Source organism: Solea senegalensis, linkage group LG2, assembly GCF_019176455.1.
Source record: "Solea senegalensis isolate Sse05_10M linkage group LG2, IFAPA_SoseM_1, whole genome shotgun sequence".
NCBI lineage: Eukaryota > Metazoa > Chordata > Actinopteri > Pleuronectiformes > Soleidae > Solea > Solea senegalensis.
Window position 1 is genome coordinate 3,270,842 of NC_058022.1, and position 20,258 is coordinate 3,291,099.

Here is a 20,258-nt window from a genome sequence, read left to right on the forward strand (position 1 = left end):
GTAAGTGTTGAATCGTCTTTTCTTCCCGAGTCCAACCAAAGATCTTCTTTTTCCCCCCTCGAGACAAATCAGTACTATTACTACAATCGTACGGCGCCGTGTTTACTCATATTTCCGTGTCCGTAGGAGAAGTTTTCATGATGAAACGTGTTAATAAAAACCTCTCCTGTCACCTCTGCCCTCTTATCGCTCTCTACGTCTCAATGTCTCCCTTCTGGTAAATCTTCTTATTTGGCTTTGAGTTTTATTTTGAAGGATCGGCCCCTGAGCCGCCCTCTTTGAAACGGTCGATTCTTCTTCTGTGTTTCTGTTTTTAACGGAGAAGCTGCCGCTGTAATCAAGCAGTGATCGGCAGCACAGATAGTGGAGGATAAACCGGGCTCAGTGGCGGGGCGCGGGCAAATCTCCACCCTCCCCCCACCCGACGACGACTTGTTGCCCCCCCACCGCTGCCAGATCTCAGGCCAAAATCTCACTCAAGTGCGCCCTCATCGTCAGGCTCAGCTCCCTCTTCACAAACGTGATGCAGCTGTGGTAGATTGATCTCGAGTGGACACCAGAGGAGGTTTGAGGCTACGTAACGGGCAGGTTGTGACACGTGGGCGATGACCTCTGGAGTACTGCCGCTATCACACTTATCACCAGCTGTGAATTGCAGCGGTGGATGTGTGGAGGCACTGGATTAGGATGCTTTGGTTCAAACAGTCACACGACACTGGATCAGTTTGTCCCTCAAAGGCCGATATTGGAGCGTTGATTCTTGGGGTCGGTTCCAGTCAGATTGACCTGGTGATTTCAAGTAAGTCACTTTAAGTGAAACTTAGGGTAAAATAAGGTGAATTTGAGCGGCAAACGTGTAATAAATGGATGTATAAGGTGTAAAAATAAGTGATGAGTGATGTTTTTGGACATAAATAGCAGGATGTGTGGTTTGGTCCGGAAAACCCCCACAAAAATACAACAGAATTTGGCCCAAGTAGCAAAAAAACCGTCTTGTCACGTAGCAGCTATTTTAGCAATGTCGATAAGCACCTAATTCAGAATAACATCCACTTTTGATGCTCATAACTACACATATGGAATTTAACAACAGCTTTTTGTACAGGGTGTTTGTTACGCGACACCAACTGCTTCTACGGCTCGTTCCGGAGTTATATGGTTTTAGCTCCTCCCACCACATCACAAGAACAAATATACATATGTAATCTGGTCTGTTTTCCATGCTAGCAGACGATTAGCCTCTGGTCTGAAGCTGCAGAATGTGTCGTGGTCTGCCGTTATTTGACGTTACGGACTTTTCTAGTCCTTCCTCCCTAATGTCTCTAATCAAGGCTTCTACAGTAAGTAAGCTAACTCCTGGATCCGCCCCCCATGTTTGGGTTCTTCGCTCCAAACCCAATTCCTAGAAGGTTTAGAAATCTGTTTTATAGTTTGTTTGTACAAACAAAACCAACAAAAGGACACGGATGAAAACACAACCTCTTTGGCCTCTGAGGGAACAACAAGAACAACAACAAGAACAACAGGGTTTGGAGTTTAGATGTCCTGAAGTGCTGTAAAGAAGTCATTTGCATAATCCTTTAATCAATGCAAGGTTTCTCAATGTGGTACCAAAAAAGAAAAGAAAAGAGAAAGAGCAATTAAAGCCAAAACATGAACTGAACTTGCCGCACCGCGGGGTCAAATCCGAGCGGGAGACGGCGACGACGACGACGAGGAGACTCCTGAAGGCCGGACACGGACGACACAGTCATCACTCACTCATAAGACAAAAAGGTTTATAACGAACGATCAAGATTGTTCCCGCGGAGCTCTGCCGCCTGTGGTTAGCTGAAAATGATATTAATTATCTCGCCATAAATGAGTCCTCAACATTAATTAAGTTCATTGGTCTAAAAAATATATATATATATATATATATCTAAAAGAGCAGTCACGGACTCCTTTTCTGAAGTAAATCATCACTTGTGGAATAAATGGGGCGATTAACTTGAACTCCCTTTTGTTCTGCTGTCATATTAATGAGCGGCTCCTAATTAGCCCCAGACTCTCCTCTCCCTCCTGTGCCGCCTCGTGACTCAGGCGTTCGCGAGGCGCTCCGGGCTCTCAGAGGTTTGAGGCGAGTCCCTCTGCTTCAGCCTCAGTCGACTTTGGGAGCTGATGAAACTTAGCCCCGTGTGTTTATTCCCACAAACAAGCCCAAAGGAGAGGGTGGGTATATGGGGGTCTGTGGGTGAGGCGAGCACAGTGTCAGGAAGGTTTTTCTCCAAATCAAAGTTACTCCGTCTGTTGAATGAGATGTCGCTGAGAGCGGCGGAGGAGATTTCTGTCTGAGGAGCTGCTACTATTTCAGGTGTGGGAGACAGTTACATCCTTTATAACAAGCTCCAAATTCTGCCCCCCCCCCCGGAAACCTGGTAGAGAGGTGAGGAATGATAGTGACAGCGAAGGAACCCCCCGAAGGAACCGCGGCGGACTGAAAAAAGGGGGGAGAATAAACAATCTTGTCTCTGACTGTAAGACACTGCATATACAAGCAAAGTGCACTTAAAAGACAGACGGCTTAAACCTGTCTGTGTGGAGTCTCATTCGTCTCGGTCAAAAAAAAGAAGTGAGCGGTGTGTTTTTCGGCGTTGTTCGCGTTTATTCAGTAGACGGTCTGCGGCCTCACGCGGAGAAAGTGACCCCCAAATTAGCTCACTATAGTGGGCGGAGCTACTGCTAACGCTACCATTTTACCCCAAGTTAAGGGTGCCAAAGAATGGAACCATTCCTCCAAAAACAATACGTCCCAATCTCCACGCAACAAAGACATAAACCGTCACAGTGACTCCAGATCTGTTAAATGATGCATAATTCGGCTTTAATCCTCAGGGCTTACAGTGCAGCCTCGGTAAATTGCCGTGGGAATAATAACACAACTCCTTATATGGACATCCTGGGGGCGTGTGTGTTTAAGGATTTTTTTTTCCCCCCATCTTCTGGATTTTACATCGTGGGAGTTCATTGAGCGGATGTCGCGAAATAAGACTGTTTTCCTTCTGTTTTTGTTCAAATTTCACCAATTCTATCCCATTTTTAAAGATTTTGAGTAAAAGCTTTTACTCAGGTATGTTTATATAGTCGGTAAAAATGATATAAAAATAATGGGGTGAAACAATTCCTCTATTAATCGATGACTAAATTAACTATTGTGGAATGTTTTCTGATTTTTCAGCTCCTTTAAATGTGAATATCTCCTGGTTTCTTTTCTCCATATGACTAAGAAATCATGAGGGGTTTTGACATCAAACTTGATGAACACCGATCTACATTTCCTGACAAACGAACCAAAACATGAACAGAATGTACGCAGCATGTAAACACATCATGGTAACTTCACGTTTGAATGTAACCTTTACTGTGCATAAAGGTTTAAGGGGGGAGGAAAAACTACTTCACAGGTCACCTTAAGTGTTGCAAAGTAAGAAATCAACCCTCGCTTGGCCTGACGAGTCAGCAGAAAAATGGAAGTCCAGACGCCTGCCAGCACCCGAAAGGAGCTCGTCTGCTTCCACTCGCAGCGCCGGGGTCATCGGGCCCCCGCTCAGACAAAGGCGCTGTGAATAATTGACAGCGCAGCAGTGTGCTGCATTCACATCCAGCTAATGGAGGAGGGAAAGCATGAACTCTGGAGAAGGAAGCTTGGCAAGAATATCCTGTCCGGTATAATACGGCGCTGAGGTCTTATCGGCCCCGAGAGCAGTCAGAGGAAGAGGAAAATCTTTTTTTTTTATTATATATTATACAGAGAGCAGGTTTGTATCTCCGTCTGCTAACATGTCAGGAAGGCGGAGGCGTGAGGAGGAAGTGAAACCCACGCGTACGTTGTGTTATTTGTCAGCGTAAACATTTGTTGACAGGATGTTTGGTGTTTTTGCAGCCTCAGAGGATTCTCCTCGACGTTTAAACACGTCCACCGTCACGATTGTATGCACATGTAGTACAGAGAAGAGTTATTTTACTGTGACATATCAGAACACTTAGGTCTGTTTTTGGACATAAATAGCAGGATGTGTGGTTTGGTCCGGAAAACCCCCACAAAAATACAACAAAATTTGGCCCAAGTAGCAAAAAAACCGTCTTGTCACGTAGCAGCTATTTTAGCAATGTCGATAAGCACCTAATTCAGAATAACATCCACTTTTGATGCTCATAACTACACATATGGAATTTAACAACAGCTTTTTGTACAGGGTGTTTGTTACGCGACACCAACTGCTTCTACGGCTCGTTCCGGAGTTATATGGTTTTAGCTCCTCCCACCACATCACAAGAACAAATATACATATGTAATCTGGTCTGTTTTCCATGCTAGCAGACGATTAGCCTCTGGTCTGAAGCTGCAGAATGTGTCGTGGTCTGCCGTTATTTGACGTTACGGACTTTTCTAGTCCTTCCTCCCTAATGTCTCTAATCAAGGCTTCTACAGTAAGTAAGCTAACTCCTGGATCCGCCCCCCATGTTTGGGTTCTTCGCTCCAAACCCAATTCCTAGAAGGTTTAGAAATCTGTTTTATAGTTTGTTTGTACAAACAAAACCAACAAAAGGACACGGATGAAAACACAACCTCTTTGGCCTCTGAGGGAACAACAAGAACAACAACAAGAACAACAGGGTTTGGAGTTTAGATGTCCTGAAGTGCTGTAAAAAAGTCATTTGCATAATCCTTTAATCAATGCAAGGTTTCTCAATGTGGTACCAAAAAAGAAAAGAAAAGAGAAAGAGCAATTAAAGCCAAAACATGAACTGAACTTGCCGCACCGCGGGGTCAAATCCGAGCGGGAGACGGCGACGACGACGAGGAGACTCCTGAAGGCCGGACACGGACGACACAGTCATCACTCACTCATAAGACAAAAAGGTTTATAACGAACGATCAAGATTGTTCCCGCGGAGCTCTGCCGCCTGTGGTTAGCTGAAAATGATATTAAGGAGGAAGTGAAACCCACGCATACGTTGTGTTATTTGTCAGCGTAAACATTTGTTGACAGGATGTTTGGTGTTTTTGCAGCCTCAGAGGATTCTCCTCGACGTTTAAACACGTCCACCGTCACGATTGTATGCACATGTAGTACAGAGAAGAGTTATTTTACTGTGACATATCAGAACACTTAGGTCTTTATTAGTACAATACACAATTTACTCGTAAGTCATTTTAACATGGATTCACATTTTCATGTATATATATATATATATATATATATATATATATATATATATATATATATATATATATATATATATATACACATATATATATACACATATACATATATATACATATTTAGACATATACATAAAGTAATATGTTGTTGAAGCTGCTATAAAACTCCAAAACCACTGTTTCACTACGTTTATTTACCGTCCAAGTGGAGTTTAATATGTAATCTGTGCCACAAATACAAACTTTAAAGGTTAATGATCCTTGCAAACTTGGGTAAATTTTGCCTAATTAAAGGTCCAGTGTGTAACATTTAAAAAGTTTTATTAGCAGAAGTTGCTAACAGTCCCCCATGCGTGACAACTTTCGGGTCACACAACTTTCACGTCATGTAACTTTCACGTCACGCAACTTTCACGTCCGCTTTCACGCGTCTTTCAAGTCCGCGCCTTTCCCGTCATGTAACTTTCCAAGTCCGCGCTTTCACGTCATGTAACTTTCGTAGCAACTTTCGCGTTTCCGCGTAACTTTCAAGTCACGCCAACTTTCCGTCATGTAACTTTCAAGTCACGCAACTTTCAAGTCCGCTCTTTCCGTCATGTAACTTTCAAGTCCGCAACTTTCGGCGTCCGTAACTTTCCGCGTCACCTAACTTTCGTCATGCAACTTTCCGCGTCCGCCAAGTTTGCGTCACATAATTTTGGGTATTATGTCACTCAACTTTCCGTCCGCCCAACTTCGGCGTCCGTAATTTTGGGTATTATGTCACTCAACTTTCCGCGTCATGCAACTTTGCGTCCGCGTAATTTTGGGTATTATGTCACTCAACTTTCAGGTCACGCAACTTTCGGGTCCGCGTAACTTTCCGTCCGCGCAAGTTTCGCGTCACATAATTTTGGGTATTATGTCACTCAACTTTCCGCGTCCGCAGCTTTGGCGTCCGCGTAATTTTGGGTATTATGTCACTCAACTTCCCGTCCGCGCTTTCACGTCCGCCTTTCACGTCACGCAACTTTCACGTCACGTAACTTTCACGTCATGCAACTTTCGGGTCTTCCAACAAATTATACACGGATTGGAATTATACATATTTAAAAATGTAAAAACCTAATGTAAAACCAGTTAAAACACCAATAAATACAAGTTTTGAGAATCACAGACGTGTATCGAGGTTATTGACCCACTTATCAATCTTATACCTCGTTTAATTTTCACCCAATAACAACCTCACATTTCCAAAGCACTGCATGTTGTCCACACTGCGCTGTGTCTAATCCCACTCTGTCACGGCCCGACAGATTCAGCGCCGAGTACAGCCAGAAAAAAACACGAGAATTAAGGCGATTAATCAGCGGCCTGAGTTTTGTGGCGTGAAGCCGAACGAGGTTTTCTTCTCTGGGTTTTTTCGAGGCGAGTGGCGGCTGCAGGAGCTCCGTCACGTGTTCCCGGATTTGAGAAACGGACGTCCCCAAACCCAAAAACCTCACAGCCTCCTGGATTAAAACTAATTTAACGCCACATACAGCCGGGGCCGATATTGAACATGTTGCACAAGAAAGCAAAATTCTGTTCCATACAAATGCCCCAGGAAGCTTTGTAGTGACTCGGTGACGGAGACAAGGGAAGATTACTGGAGTCGAGGCTTCATTTCTCAGCTGCACTGAGCTGTGGCAGGCTCTGCTCGGCATCATGGGAGTCCCTGAGCCGGGGAAAGAAAACCTCAGCGAGCAGGGGGAGGGAAAATTTAAAAAAAAAAAGGAATGAGGGAGGCCAATTACTGTTAATTAATCATCTTAACATAATTGTTAAATAAAATCATTTCCTCATGCTTGTATGAGAGGCTGCTGTCATGCAGCGTGCAGCCAGCAGATGGCAGTGTTGCTATCTGGTAAAATAGTGCAGCTTCAGAGCAATGTGAGGAGAAAAGGTATTGATTTGACGGCATGGATGGAGCTGAAAACACACACAGACTCAAACATATATATATATATATATATATATATATATATATATATATACATATATATGAAGATATTATATGAATAAAAGCCTAATTATTTCGTTTATTAATGCGTTTAATGACAACAACAGTACATTGTATTTGTTTAGTGCCTTTAGTGAGACTTTACAGCGACGAGAAACATTAAAAAAAAAAAAGGGGGGTAATTAAAACACAATATTAATCGCATATTGAAAACAATCCTTAAGCAACCGCTCCTGCATGATGGCACAGTAAAATAAAACTCATTCATCCATTACATTGTACATTCATTTCAGCACTAAATACGATATTTTAAATGTCCCTGAACTAAAGAAGCGGCTGCTGAAAACAGTTCCCCTGCCGCAGACTGTCATCGTTAACTTTCACTTTTTTTATTCATTCCCCTTTAATATTCAGCTCGGTGGAAGAGACAGAGACACGAAACAGGATTAGATTATATTAGATTATTTCACTACTGGGTGCGACATGTGGATGTTTTTCCTCAGCCGTTTCTGATGGCGAAAAAAACCTGCTCTAAATGATGTGAACTTAAGCGTATTATTATTATTATTATTATTATTATTAATATAATAATAATAATAATAATAATTTCATTGTTGTATTAGGCGAGGCAATTTTGTTTGTACAGTTCTTACAGAGGAATTCAAACATGCTTTACAGAGAAAGAAAACAATGGAGTTAAACCGGTTCAAAGCACAGGAGTCAAACTCAAATGACCTGAGGGTGAGTGAGCATCTAGTCTGGTCAAGAGGGGGCGTGTCTACTACTGTTCAGTCGTAGATTCATGATGCTTTTTCACTCATTTTCAAAGTAAAAGCGTTTATTTTTATTATGGAATGATGTCAACTAAATAGAGCTATTGTTAGGAACCACCTTGTGAAGGGAAGCAACATAATAACCAGGCGTTTTGGGGGAAATAAGGTTATTTATTTTATACATTTCGGCTGCTTTATTCCATATATAGTATATGGAAGTATATAAAGAGGCCATCTGTGTAATATAGAGTGTCTTATATCCTTTTTTACAGCACAAACTATAGGCAATCTGATGGAAAAAAAACACCAACTATATAAACACACCTTAGTTTTTTTTAATGAATTTTTAGTTCATTTTTGTGAACAAAAACAGTCTAATTTTGTCTCTTCTACATACAATGAATCATGACTTTCACTCAACAACACATAAGAAGATGAAATAAACTTTTTAAAGCCTGAATATGTGACCTATAAACACCCCAGGATGTCCATATAACCTGGACACAGGCACAGAGCCGTACCGCGTAACAAAAGAGACTAAAGAGCTCTAAACTAAACCACAACAACACAATACAGGGTTCACAGAGTCAAAACATGCCCGCCACCATCTGAAGCCCAACCGGAAGAGGACTCTTCCATGTGGCTTTATACTGCAAGGCTGCCAGGTGTCGCGCATTGTTTGGCTGATTGCACTCCAACACCGGGCTGATGACTGACCGTCCACAGCTGGGCAACACACACACACACACACACACACACAGGTAAAAACTGACAGAAACACATGTAAAATGAAGGAGAATTGTAATTAAAACACTAAACATTTGATGTTGAATGTAAGGTTGATGCAAGGTTGAACTCAGTACTCGGCACTGCCCTTTAGAGCAGCAGTGTCAAACTGGTGGCCCCCAATCCATTACATGCGCCCCCATCACTTAATATCATGTGTTTAAACACAAGTTAAAATTAATGTGTTTACTAGCAGTACTTCTTTTTACAATAGTCATAAGTTGTTATTACAGTATTAAATGTACTGCCTTCAACATTAAGGCTGTTTAGTCCTTTAATTCCAGTTGTCCATGTTATTATGGACTTCATTTTAGATTTATTTCTCTCGAGTTTTTGATTTTCATAGATTGATTTTGCATTATTATACCGAAGGACACGTGGTTCCATTTCAAAACAAAACACTTTCACAGTCAAATGCTGTGAAATATCATGAATCCATGAATGTCTTTATTTATTCGAGATCATGACGGAATATTATGGTGATAAGTTTTAGCACGTATTGCCCGCCCGCTACTGAACAGTGCGCTTTTATTCTCTAGACCGCCCCCATCTCCACCAGATTAGATGCTCATTGGCCACCTGAGGTCATTTGACACCCCTGCTCTAGAAGTACGCAGGAGGACGTAAGACGGACCAACGTTTAGCATAAATGTACCTTAACCCTGCAGTTGTAGACTTTGACGGTGTTTGGAAAAGACGTGCAATAGATATCTGTCGGAAAAGCACCAATATATGTCGAAAAGAAGGTGCAGGTGACTCACTAAGGGCACCAGGATAGGATAAGGACGCTTGGATGAGAAATACAAGAGTCAGAAATGTAATAAAACACAAGATATACCAAAACAAATCATCTTTAATCTTTTGCTTTCCCACATATTTAGAAACAGATTGAGTTTTCTCATAAACACATATGTTGATACTTGTGTTGCTTTGAGCTGCAGCAGAAATCAGGATGTTATGAGTGCTCCCTCCTCTTCCTCCACCACCACCATCAGCATGTCCAGAGTGGTTTATTCTGCACTTCTTTGCCTGTGGCCCCAATCCATACATCGATCGGCTCCTCCATCACTGTTTGGCTGTGTTTCGCCGTATGAAATATTTGTGTCACGAGCGTCTGCCGTGATGAAGGTGATGCATCACAATAACGAGAAAGACACGGCCGGCGTCTCGCGTGAAGGTGCCCGCGCCTGTAAAACACCTTGTTTACAGAGAGCCGGGCTGTGACGCAGGCAGCTCACGAGCGGCAACGTGAGCCCATCTGTTTGCACCGCTAACCTCAAAAAGGGAACTGACAACGAAATGATGTTTTCAGGGTGTTGTGCCGTGACACGGTGGCAGAGTTCTCCGTCATATCCCGTGACAAGTCATATAATAGGGTTATTGATAATCTGTCACCTCTGGTACTTTATGTGTTGCTCTGGTTCAAGTGTGATATTTCAGCGAAAGTGCCCCCAGTTCCCACGAATGTTCACAGCATTCTACTGTACACTTCATCGACGCTACGCTCCATTAATCTGACCTGTTATTTTCACCCCATCTGTGCCCCAAAGGTTACTGGGGGAAAAAAAAGTCACTGTAACATAGAGGAGCTGTGTAGCATTAGCATTAATATCTAAGAAGGAGGCCAGCTGTTGCATCAGTAAAATCCCTTTAAATATAAATGGAGTAGCTGAGTTTACTCTGGATTTTGCAACTCTTGTCAAAACTTTCCCAGAATCAGGGTTTTCTCCTGTAGGCATCTGCTCCCAGTTAATGTTAGTAAATGTAGTTGTTTGTGTGTACACTCGTATAATATTCACATGTTGACCTAAAGGGATTATTATGTTTAAGAGGTCAAAACCATGTTTTCGGAGGTCACGGGGTCCCTGGTCCATCTGTGCCAAATTTGAGCCAATTCTCTCCAAGTGTTCCTAAGATAACACATTGGTTCCTCTTGAGCTGCTCCCACTTACTTGTGGTGTCCCCCAAGGCTCAGTTCTTGGCCCCATTAATAATAAATGAACAGTTGTTCAATAATAAATGTACAAATAGAGTTGTTATGCTGACGATACTCAGATATATGTCCCTAAAACCAGTAAAGACCATTTTTAATCCAGTATAATAATAAAATAATTTATGATGTCTTTCTGAAGTAAATCAGATGCACATTGTAAAAACAGCCAAAATTAATCTGTCTACCTCCTTTTCTACGTAATATCATGTTTGGGAGAGGGTCTTCTGGCCCCCATTTTGTGCCGCCTTGTTTCTACAGCAGCTTGAGTGGACCAACATGTGTTTTGAGGCAGTAGCTAAACATGCTAATGAGGAAAAACAACATACTTTTTGGTAAGCCAAAGCCACAGTTTGGATAGATAACGCAAAGGCTACGTTCACATTACCTTACCTTAATCAAATTCAATCAGATTTGATGGTCCAAGAACATCTGAAGATGACTGTCCTCTCAAAAAGCAGGTAGGCGTACCCTAACCCTGGCCACCATTTTGTGCCGCCATGTTTCTACAGCAGCTTCGGTGTTTTGAAGTGGAAGCTAAATATGCTAATGAAGAAAAACAACAATAACCTTTTTGGTTGGCCAAAGCCACCATAGTTTAGCAATGTGTTTACGTGAGCAGGACTCCATTAGATGTCACTCACTCTCACACACTGGAACCTTTAAGTGGATTCCCACATGTTGTTACTGATTACATTCACGTAATGATGCAAAAACACCTGCGTCGTTGCTGGATTTCGTCGCCAAAGCTGAGAAAAATCTCAGGAAACAATGACATCATCACAGCTCCTCAAAATGTCGGTTTTCCAGTCACATCAACTGGAAAAAAAAAGAAAATCGACCATGAGTCACTTTCAGCCATGACTCCAGTTCCTATAGACGGAGGCTTAAAAATAACATCTTGCTCACTTTCGTTTACACGCTGCATGTTCCCGGCCTGCCGCGCGGTCGCGGTCGAACACTCACAGAAGAAGCTCTGCAGGATTTTCCTGCACATATAAGATGAATAAGAGTCTCACTCTAAGACTGCGTCGCCCTGTGTGCCTCTGTCAAACTGTAATTGTCCTTCAGTCGTCTCCGCCGTCTGTCCCTGAGCTGTTTTAGTCAATGTGTCCTGACACTTCTTTTGACACGCTCTCAAAAGATAACGTCAATATGTCAACGCAGTGTGGAGCTCAAGTAAAGATTTCCCCTCCCCTGCCCCCCCCATGATTTTCCTAAAGACTAAAGAGTGGAAGGAAGGAAATCCCATCACTTGTAGTATTAATGTATGAAGCTGACTAATGTTCCCGCACATGTCAGACTCTGCTGTCAATCAGGACATTTTACCCTGTTTATATAAAACATCAAATTACCAATTCTTTGGACAGCTGGTTTATATCAGAAAATCTGCACTTTTACATTTCCTGCAATCTCTGTATGAAATAATACTTCATGTCCGATATGAATTTAGTTGAATTCAGTTTTGTGTAAATCAAATAAGCTGAAGTTTCCACTTTTGCATCGATGTATTTCATCATTGCTCGTCACTGAACTGACGTACCGATCCACGTTTATTGATGGATGAGAGTGCAGTGTGCAGCGACACACATATAGTGCTGTGATGGCCGAGTGGTTAAGGCGTTGGATTCGAAATCCAATAGGGTTTCCCTGCGTAGGTTCAAATCCTACTCACAGCGAGTTTATGTTAGATAATCACTAACGAGTGACACTGAAAGTCTTATTTATATGATGCTAATGTAATTATGTAATGCTAAAGTAATAGAAAATGAGATATTGGGCGATCGCTCAATGTGTCCTGGCTAGGTCACACACACACACACAGCCTTGCTACAGGGGTGCCCCAAGGCTCGATGCTGGGGCCTCTCATCTTTGCCATTTACACCACCTCGCTGAGCCACATCGTCCACTCACATGGCTTCTCATATCACTGCTATGCTGATGATACCCAGCTGTATCTGTTCATTCCCTCCTGACGACCACACGGTCTCAGCTCGGGTCTCAGATTGTCATCACCTCCAGCTAAACCTCTCCAAAACTGGACTGCTGGTCTTCCCAGCCAAGCCAAGTTCTTTCCAAGACTAATTCTATGTAGCTGAGTCACTTTAGCGTCTGCGAAAGTGCTTACATGTTGGCAGATGCTAACATTGGCGCTTTTCTCTAGTGTTTAAGGGAGAGAAAATGTCAGTTCTGTGTGGATAAAAAGCCGATTCCATACAAAACCTTTGTATATTCTACACAAATCATGTGCGTGGGTCGATATATGACCTAAAACTGACGTACAAATGACGACATGAGCGCTAACCTACCTGTGGCTGTCATTTACAGAAACTTAAAAACACTGGTCATTGGTCTGTTGGTGTTTTTCATTCAGAAAACCCCTTAAAGTGCAAAAAAAAGTCCGCAAATTGAGACACGACACATGTCTCGGAGTCTTCTCCTCTAATTAGCCTGCGTGATATAAGCTCGCAGGATAAATTTGCGCTTGGTTCATGATAAGCCTTGCAGGGTATAGTGTGAATAGAAATTCCCTTTGTTATCTTGGCCGGGTACAAATGGTTGTATAGCAAATGTAATTTCCGGGCCATTTCCTTATCTTCTGCTTTTTGCTTTTCCCACATAAAAAAAAAAAGCACGGCGTCTCATACTTGAGAAGCAATAAGATCGTGAGATGAATGACGAGCGATCCCTCTCTTTCATCTCGAAATTTGTGTTTCCTCTCCTTTCCTCTTGCTCTCCGCAATCCTTCAGCCTGCTGGTGCTGAGATATTCTGTGATGGACACGAGTAAGTGCCCTTTGCATCAGCTCCAAAGAACAAAGCAGTGGTTTCGCCTGATTGACACGCTGCAGCCGAGCCCTCTGAGGGTTTGTTAATCTCCCGGTGAGTGCTGGAATTATCTCGCCGGACCTCCTGCCCTCGCCAGGAATATGCCAAGTTTGGATATTTCACAACGCAACACAAGGACACACTTTCACAATTTTTCCAGCCGTGGAGGTTTTTTAGTTGAAAGAGCAAAAGTTTGGTCGACGGATGCAGCTCCCCGGAGATCAATCATCTTCTGGCTCTCACATTAAAAAGGGAAATTACGGCATCGTTTGTCTCATTTGCGCCTTAAAAATCACCCTTGTTTTGTGCGTGATTGCCTCGGAACGCTTCGTGTTGACGCTAAGAATATTTAATTACGCCTGGTATCGCCGGGCCCCCTCTTGTCTCTGATCATGTTTCCATTGTGTTGTTATCACAAGAAAACAGTCGGATATTAATAAAGACGGTATTCTGCAACGCCGGAGAACAACTTCACACCTTGTTATGCTGATCACGGAATAATTATCCCGTTGTCACGGCTCGCTGTGAAAACCAAACGTGTATCATCTATTTGTGGACACAGTATTGTGAGGTGGAGCAACAGCTCGACTGATACGTCTCCAGCACAGAACTGGGATGGGGCTACCTGCTAGGCATGGCGAGATGCTAATTAATGTTGCCAGTGAACACAGTCGGGTTCAGTAGTTTTGATAACCAGACGTTTCAGTACCTGGAAATGACAATCAGAGGAGAAACACCAGCACAACCGTGTCGTTAAATCAAAGACTCACCCCGTGGAAAAAGATCATTTTCATTTTCAGGGTTTGTGCTCTGGAGCGGCGGCGTCAGTGTTTCTGTGTGTTTCTTGTTCTCGCCGTATAATTTATGGCGTAAACAAACACTGTGCCTTCAAAAGTCGAAACACAAAAGGCCTTGGAACAACACGCGCTAATTGAATAAAACTCCTGTTCTTTGTTTTATGTGCTGTTGGAATGTGGCTGAATGAATGGAACCTGGGAAGAAATAAACATGTCAAACTGTGCCTGAAACCCTGCATTCTCCTTCATGGCCAGAAGGGGGCGATTCTGAGATAAGTTTGTATGCGAGACTATGAGAAAATAAGACAACTATTACTTGATTTATCAGCACAGTCAACATTTCTTGGGAGGAATTAATGGTCTGAATTACTCGTGTCAGGCCTTCCAAACAGCATCATGTCCATTTTGTAAATACATTATTAATCAGGGTATGATTTATTGGCATTATAAACACTGTGACTTCCAACATTTCCAAATATGGTCTCTTCTAGTTAAAAACAAAAAACCCCCCCAAAAAACCAAGGAACAACTGCAATGCCCATTGGATGGCGCTAGACCACAACCTGCAACAGTGTTTGTCACTGAAGGTCTACTTCCTGTTGCCAGTAGGTGGCGCAATGACTGGCTTTGCAGGTTATTATCGTAGACCCTTTGGCCCTAAAAGGACAGGGCAGTAGCCGGTTGTATGGTAATCCTTCAAATATCAATTCAAACTTTTGGCCACTACTACCGTGGTTGCCACGGTAACCTGGCTGCAGATCTGTCTGGACTGAAGGCTGCTGCTTGGCTAGTGGGAACACAAAATAGTGCTGGACAAACTAAACAACGTCAGGCCTCAAAATGGCATTTCATAAATCAGTGGGTGCATTTATGTGACATTCAGTATCTGTATTAGGTCTAACACGAGTCACTATCACAACATTGGACATCAGGTAAAGCAGGGGCCTCAAACTTAAATGACCTGGGGGCCACTGAACCTAACATGGAGTCATGAGCTTAAAATGATATGTCGGTATTTCATCATGACATGGAATTAAAACTATTTGTGATGCTACTGCAACCCATTACAAAATAGAAGTTTTTGTTTTGACAGAATGTGATTGACATGGCATCTTGCTCCACCCTCTTATCCAAATATGGTTGTCTGAATTTTCAAATGTATAAAAACTGAATGAAATTAGGATAAAATACCACAAATATCTAAGGAATGAAGAATAAATGCACTTTTATTTACATATCTATACACACTGAGGCTGAGAGTAGGCTGCAACTCTTAATGATGAGGGTAGGGGGCAGTAGCAGTTACATAGTCAGGGTGAATGACAATAGTAGTCATCAATACAAGAAAAGTGTTCATATATCATGTTTCAAAATAAAAGTTTTTGTTTTGACAGAATGGTGTGTATATAGACACACACACACAAAAACATGACTCCGGTAGAAATAAAATATCAAAAATTAAAAACATGTAGAAAATGTTGTGTAATTTAATATTGTAATATGTAATACATTTAAGTATAACCTCATGTTTAAGTATAACCTGATGTATTATTATGACAAATACATACAGTACTGTGTTTACTTGGAGGACCTGACAGTAAATGGTTCGTCATGAGTTTGAAACCTGTGAGAAAAAGGAAAAACTTGACATGTTTTCAGATATTCTGTAAAAACACGACTGTATTGGTCGCTGCTGAAGACTGTGAAGTTGACACCAGCGTCAGTATCGACGATTTACTTCGTTATTCTCTTCACACTCCTCTGTTTGCGCCACTTGGTCTTTGTCTCGGCGTCACTATTGACATGTTTGTCCCGTTTCGTCCCAATTAGTTAAGCTTTGCTGATTATATTGTACTCATCGCCTCGGTTTGGCGACTTCATTTTCTTCCAGGTTACAGCCGTGTGTCGCATTTCCAAAAATAACGTGGAGGCCCATTGTTATTCCAGTCTGTTCTGCGCCTGTGCTTTTGTCTAAATTTCTCAATTTCTCACTTCCACTTGAGAGCAAGCTGTTGGTTAATTGGATTCCCCACCACCACCCTCCCTCCCTTCCTGGCAAACGAGGATTGTGATGGGGGTAGGAGACACACACACACACACACACACACACACACACACACACACACACACAGACACGTGCACTCCAGCAGTGATTTCAGAGGAAATTACATTGACATTTCACGTAATTACCATTTGCCTAAACCTAACTCAACTAAACACAACTTAGTCCTAACCCACAACAATCTGTCTGCGCTCTTTGTCGTCACAGGGAAGACGTTGCGTCTTCTCTTTTTTCACGTCCACATATCGTGACCTCAACACACACACACACACACACACACAAAACAAGCTCTACGTCTGATTTCTATCATCGTGTTGAGGGATTTAACGCGAGGCTCGGTGTGAAAACTGAAGCAGGTCAACGTGCCAGCAACACTAATACCACTATTTACAGATTGTGCTGTGGTGATTCTGGAGAGAGAGAGAGAGAGAGAGAGAGAGAGAGAATTTATTCCGCAGACACCAGACTGACGTCTTGTTAAGACAAACACAAACTCATTATTCCTCCACTTTGAGATTCTGTCCTGTTTTTTGTTGACATCCACTCTCACTCACTCACTGTCGCTTTATCCACTTTATCGTCCGCATGAAAGTCCAAAACCCGGCGAAACTGGAGGAAAGACATGGAAACTGCACACAGGAAGTCCCTCAGTGGTTTAACCCGGAGTTCAAACTGGCGACCTACACTACAGTTGCTGTTTCTGGAAAGTGAGGCCACTGTGGAAGTGTCTGAGGCCTGTATTCTCCTGAATGGCCACCAGAGGGCGAACCCATCTATAGTCTATGAGAAAACGAGTCTACTTCCAAATAGCTGTGGTGTGATTGACATGACATCTAGCTCCACCCTCTTATCCAAATATGGTCGTTTAAATCTTCAAATATATATAAAAACTGAATGAAATTAGGATAAAAGACCCCAAATATCCAAGTAAAGAAGAATAAATGCACTTTTATTTACATATCTATACACACTGAGGATGAGAGTAGGCTGCAACTCTTACTGATGAGGGTAGGGGGCAGTAGCAGTGGTTTTGGTGCCATAAGGCAAACTACAGGTTCCAGCAGTTACATAGTCAGGGTGAATGACAATAGTAGTCATCAATACAAGAAAAGTGTTCATATAAATACGGACCATAATACTTTTACAGATAGATTTACTGCATTCACCAAAAAAAAAAAAACTTGCTGCTTTTCTGAAATTAAAAAAAGGGTAAAATTTTCTTACAAAAAACCCCACAAACAAAATTAATTTGGGTTCTGTTTGTCAGAGAAAATTTGATTTCAGCAGTTTTCTCTTTTCAAATCTGTGAAAGTCCTTCCAAGGTTACACCAAAGAGACTCCAGTGTCACAAACCCAAAACATGTTTTACTTCCTTTTAAACAAGATTCTCTTGGTTGTTTTTTTTAAATAAAATAAATATAGCAGAAATTAATCGAATTAGAAAAATTTCAGAAATAGACACAAATATTTGTATTTCAGGGAAAATCTATCTTGTTAATTTAGGAAGATACGGGTGCATCTGCATTCTAACAAAGTATTTCACAAACTTTAAAAAAACAAACATGGAGCCGAATCACAATATGAATTTTGACAAGTGTGTCAACTGTTTGGTTCATTAATTACAACTTAATTTGATGTTTGTTAATTTAAACATATATACACATGAGGCAGCCCATCGCCAAGCGGACAGAAAACTTGTGACCAAAGGGTTGCCGCATTGAGTCCCTGCCAGGTAAAGGGCTGTGGTCACCCCTGGGCAAGGCACCCAATCCCTCATCGCTCATTGTTAACCTCTCTATTACCAACATTTGACATGCACACTTTTCATGACCGTAACTCCTATAGACCATTTACGATAAATCCAGAAAATTCAAAAACTATGGACTGGTGATCTGTCCAGGGTGTGACCCGACACAAAATTCTAAATCAGGGGTGTCAAACGTACGTCACACGGGCCAGAACCGGCCCAGCAGTGGGTCAAAGTTGGCCCCCCGGACTAGAATCTAATGATAATGTGAAATACTACAGTATTTAAGTGGTTAACTTTGGCATAATATTGTTGAAATTGCACTTATTCACTTATAGAAAGATTTCAGGCTGCTCATTATATATTTTTTTAACTATTATTTGACTGGTCCTGCCCACTGGAGATTAAATTGCCCCGTATGCGGCCGCTGAATTACTTCCCTGTGCTGGTTTGTGTCAGGAAGGGCAGTAAAATATGTGGCTCACACACACTGTGGTGACCCCTAGAGGAGAGGATAGATGGTGCAGGAAAAAGGGAAAATCCAAAACATAATACACATAAATCAACATGAAACAATGTTAATTGGGGACCAAAAAAACACGTCTCCCGTGTCCCATCTGTGGGTCCCGCCCCAGTCTTTGGGAACATTTTGTCTCCCAACGTCCTGTCAGGGCTGAATGTTGCATATGCACCTTGTTTCCTCTGGTGAATAAATCTTTGCCGTACAGTTTTATAACCGGGATATGTATCTTCAATTTTTAATGCGGGCTGTTATGTTCTCTTTTCTGTGTTTTATAGTCAGGGGGGCGGGGGGTGGGGGCAATGTCTCGTGGACCGCACGAGACATTTATCGCGGGGGGGAGCGAGGTTAGCCTCGCCGCGGCCACCGTAAACCTCGGTGCTCCCGAGCGCCGTCTCCGCCTCCTCCCCTCCCCCCCCCACAGCTGTAGATAAGAGACTGTTGCAAATAAATAAAACAAACACAGCGGGCAGGGTTCCTGTGTGTGTGTGTGTGTGTGGGGCGGGGGGAGGAAGAGGAGGGGACGACGACGACGCTCTGTCACCTGCAGTTGGTTTCAGCTGAGCGCTCTGTTGTTAGTAATAACCTTCCACTGTCACTGTTCCAGCAATTTAAAGCTCCCCTATTCTCCCCGGGTTTATTTTTCCTCTCGTGGAGCTTGGGTGGTTTTTACCGTTACCTTTGCTGGTCAGTGATTTTAATCCCGTCGTGTGTGTGTGTGTGTGTGTGAGAGGGTGATTTTTCACTTCCACCCGTGTAATTATTACAGCTGCAATCACCTCCTGTTTCTTTTTTTTCGTCCTTTTGCGAGCTCACTGGCTTGCTTGTAATTTAAAAATCCATCTGGAAAGAGGTCCTTGTATTCTTTTAAGTGGCCTCGTGAGTTTGCTCTCCATGAAGGACCGCGTGTCCGTCCGCTTTCTTTCCCTTTCTTTCCCTCTTTTCCTTTGTCATCAGCTCAGTGTGAGAGCAGAAGAAGCCCAACAGATCAGAAGGGGTTTTGTCACGAACACGCTAACGTCACGCGGACTTCTTTGCAGATTTACGTGACGCCAGAGACGCGTGAATCGCTTTTTTTTTGAGTCCAAATCGTGTCGTCTGTGACAAACCACGCCCCGTGCATGTCTGTAACAGGTTAAAAATAAAAAAACACCACACATTCAGAAGGATTTCTATCTGCGCTCTCGTGTTATCTATCGCGTTGTTGTTATTTACACATCCATTAAAGTCACAACAGCAGCTTATACACAGTATATTTATCTCGAGGCCCACCAGCGACCTGAAAACCCAGTGGGTGTTGGGGAAATGATTTATGTCCCTACTGGACTTCACACACACATACATACAGTATGTGTTCTATCATCTGTTTTTCCTCTCAGTGGAAACACAATTGACAAACTTTGACCTCGGGTTCTATTGGAGAAGACGTGAAACTGATGACAGAGACCAGTAATTCCTCAGGAATGAAGTCTACAGACGTTCCTGTAGACTTCCATTCAAACTAAGGTCAGGTTCACACCTAATACTACCATCTACACTCAACTCGGTTCAATCCATCTATAGGAGAA

General features: G+C 42.5%; 1 non-coding gene across 1 annotated transcript; it reads left to right on the forward strand.

Annotated features, from left to right (window-relative positions):
* Positions 1-12,333: 12,333 nt before the first annotated feature.
* On the forward strand, positions 12,334-12,415 carry trnas-cga. The gene has a single exon. It is a non-coding gene; the product is annotated as a tRNA-Ser (tRNA).
* Positions 12,416-20,258: the final 7,843 nt, after the last annotated feature.